General features: G+C 35.7%; 1 pseudogene; it reads right to left on the reverse strand.

Annotated features, from left to right (window-relative positions):
* Nucleotides 1-332: 332 nt before the first annotated feature.
* LOC119507482 lies at nt 333-1,000 on the reverse strand (annotated as a pseudogene).
* Nucleotides 1,001-3,716: the final 2,716 nt, after the last annotated feature.

Genomic DNA, 3,716 nt, shown 5'->3' on the forward strand with positions numbered 1-3,716 from the left:
ACCCCCGACAAGTGGGGAACACAAGTCACAGCTCCCTCACAGGAACACTGGTAGAGTCATCCAAGAATTTCAACACCACCCCAGGCTCAGCCTGCAGGTTCTGTTTTTTGTGAATGAGAATGGCTGGAGTTTCCATGTTGCTTTAAAGAGCAGTTCCATCTGGTAAGGTCCAGGCAATGAGTGAAGCCAAAGAGAACAACACAAGAAGTAGTTTCCCACAATGCCTTTGTCCTCTGACCAATGCACTAGATTTGAATGCTGAAGTCTGGCCTCAGGCTGGCGGTTCTTCAGCAGGGCCCCTTTTCACCCATGCTTTAAGTCTTCCACGCCCATCAGGCAGGGAAGAGCTCGGGAGGGCTCTCGCGGTAGCAATTCTTTGCTATAGGATCCCTATAGGTATTCTCATGCTGGACGCTCTGGGATGAGGTCCTGCATTTAGCCAAACACAATTCAAAGTGATCTTCCACTGCCATGAAGAGGTTCTGGAATGCCATGGCTGCCCGGCTGAGGAAGCGTTCCAGGAGAAGTTGCTTATTGGGCTGCAGACAGCAGGAGACGCAGTACTCACAGGCGCTGCAGCAGCCATTGGACAAGCAGCCATCGCAGCAGTATTGCTTTGTGCTGGGCATGTTGACATGACAGCAGCCATTCACCAGCAAATCCTTCCTTTCACAAACATATCCATGTCAAGTCAAGCCTGCATTTTCTTATTCGAACTCATGCAAGCCAATCTTCCATTTATGCCTGAAGAAAAATGTCACTCTTTTTCAAACAAAAATCTGAAAACAGGAAAAAAATAGTTCATCTGTGATGAGGTGCTTCCCTTGAATGGAGTTAGGGCACTGATTGCCTGGTCGACTGCTATTGCCCAGGTTAAACTGCACTTTCCAGGGGATGGGCTGATCATGGTCTTGAACCTGGAGGAGATTCCGATCTCTCATTGTCCTCTCCTCCTCTTCCGCAGAAGCCGGCGCCACACCAGGGCTGCTAGGTTTACCATCCCGGTGCGGGCCCGGGCGCGGGGCGCGGCAGGCCCGGAGCCCGGGTAGCATAGCCCCTACACGCCCCACAGCTCCATCCCCACTAGCCTCAGCCGGCCCCGCCAGAGGAACACATTTTAAATTGTAGTTTTCAATTTGTCAACCCTAGATAGGCTAATGATTAATTACAAAGTTTCTGAGCAGCAAGCAACTGAGGCAATGATTTGTGTGACTTTTTCCTGCCAAGAGTAAGTAGTAATGATGACCAGGAAATATTCTTAGAAATGTGTTTTGGCCCTGGAAGTTCTCTGAAATATCCCTTGTTAAAGCTTAATATATTTTCCTCCAATATAGTAAATGGAAAAGGGACTGTAATTTAGAGGTATTAATATAAATTTGACTTAATTTGTAACTTTAGGCTGATGAAACCTATAAATTATTTACACTTTGGGGGTATTAATTATATATTTTAGACAAAGATATAATTATTGTGGTGTGAGTTTATTCCCTTCGTCTATTTTATCATACATGCCACAAGAGCCAGTTCTTGCTGCCTTTGATGTCTATTAACTTGTCTTAAATAAGTTGATTGGATTCATTGGATTATTGGTAGGTCATAGTTTATTAATGTTTATGATGTTTGAAGATGTTTTTAAATTATCAAATGCTGAAAATAATTATAATTTATAAGTCAATCTTTAAGAACTAGATTAACATTGGCAAGCCATTACATTTATTTTTTAATTAATCATATCAACCTCGTATTCTATTTTATTATTATTTTATATATAATAATTTTTTGTGCCTCTATTTATACCATAAACTCTAAGATTATATTTTAACTGTATTAATAAACATTTTTATAACTTTTTAAATCAACAAATCTAAATAAGAAAACCAGTATCACATGAAAAATAACACCCTTAACATGTTGTAGTACTTTCTTATGTAAAGAGTTTTACACCTATACTAGTAAAAACTGAAGTTTATAAATTTTTTATTTATGCGTAAAATTTGAAGATGATTTCAGAAACCTTACTTGACCTGTTATAAAATGACTCCTCCGTATGCTAGAATATTAATCTTATTTTTGAAATTTAATGTATTTTAATATTTTTTGAAGAGGTATAAAATTAAATTAAAAATCCTTTCCTATAATCATAATTTTTTATTTTGAATAACCATGGTCAGAAGCTTCAGTCATCTTTTTAGCAGAATTTTTAAGCAGCCTCTATTGTAACAATAGCTAATGAAAATAAAGTATGTGAAATTTAATTAAGAGTAAGTGGAGGCAACGTGTTCATCCTCAGTCGGGAGTAATTATGAAAATAGGGGAGGCCTTTATCTTTGATTTATTATTGTGTGCAATGTGAATGATCTAATGTTTATATCAACAAAATTTGGACTCTTGAAATTTGCTGAATCTACACTTTAGAATATCATAAAATCTTGATATAATTTGTTTCCATTGGGAGTAAACAACATGAAAGCATTACAAAATTCTGCTCTAAGTAACAACTTCTCCTCACACCCTTTAATGTCTTTGACCAATAAGAGAATATGTATTTAGAAAAAAAAAAAGCTATCCCAATTGTATCAGGATGGGGAAAGTGATAAAATAATATAAGAACATCTCACAAAGCTAACTAAATTTATAGAGAATCTTTCTGAGATTTTGTTGTCATCCATGTAATTTCTTAATGGAGTTAATTTTTTCATTTCTGTTAAACCTTTGCATCCACCCACCTACGTTTACTAGGATGTGTGTCTTTAGCTGGGCCTGTGTCTCTTACTGAAGGCTGGTAAACAGTTACTTCATTTATGAACAATAGTTATTTTTATTTTTTATGAAGCTAGAAGAAGTGACTAGAATAAATTATGTCCTACTTCCTTTAGTAGACTCTGTGTCATGAGTATTGCATCCTTCTATTGGAGACCGAGTTTAAAAATCACCTGCATTTCACATCTTCCAACAAATAAAACTGTTTTAAGATAAAGGCTTAGTTTTGACCTATATATTAATATCCATTATTGAACAATATGGAACAACCTTTAACATAATTAAATCAACAATTGCTAATTATATCAAAAAGGCAACTGTATTGATGTAATAGCCTTGGCAATATTGTTCTCTGAAGTTCAATGGGGTTTTTATTCATTGAACTTTTACTTTGATTTTCTAATATATTACTTTGAATCTTAAGAAATAGCAGCCAAAACACTTATTACTTTTGACTACAAATAAGTTCAAAACTGATAGGAAAGCTGATTTAGACAGCACATTCAATAAAAAGGACCCTTTTAAGATGTCTTGGTGACAGACCTTAATAACAAGGAATCCATGTGTGTTCCTGCATAATATAAAACAGAATTCTCCATTGCAATTTTAACTTCCAGAGAAAGACAGAATTGAAGATTATACATCTATCTCTAGCATAATGATATTCAACGTAAAGCTATCCCATATTGTGGAATGTGTATCAGAATAAATCTAATACTAAAATTAAACATATTCACTTGCACTTGGCAACAAAGTAAGAAAAGATGAAAACACAGATTCTGAAAATAAAATGAAAAATGAAAACCACATAGATATGTATTACCCTGAACTAAAGAAAAAAGATGAATAAATAAAATGAAATGACCTATGTCCATATAAAGGGAGAAAAAACAGTGTAGGGCTTAAATTGGAGCAATTGTACAGGATTGTTATGTTTCTAAATAGTGATATTGATT

Source organism: Choloepus didactylus, chromosome 12, assembly GCF_015220235.1.
Source record: "Choloepus didactylus isolate mChoDid1 chromosome 12, mChoDid1.pri, whole genome shotgun sequence".
In the NCBI taxonomy this organism is placed as follows: Eukaryota; Metazoa; Chordata; class Mammalia; order Pilosa; family Megalonychidae; genus Choloepus; species Choloepus didactylus.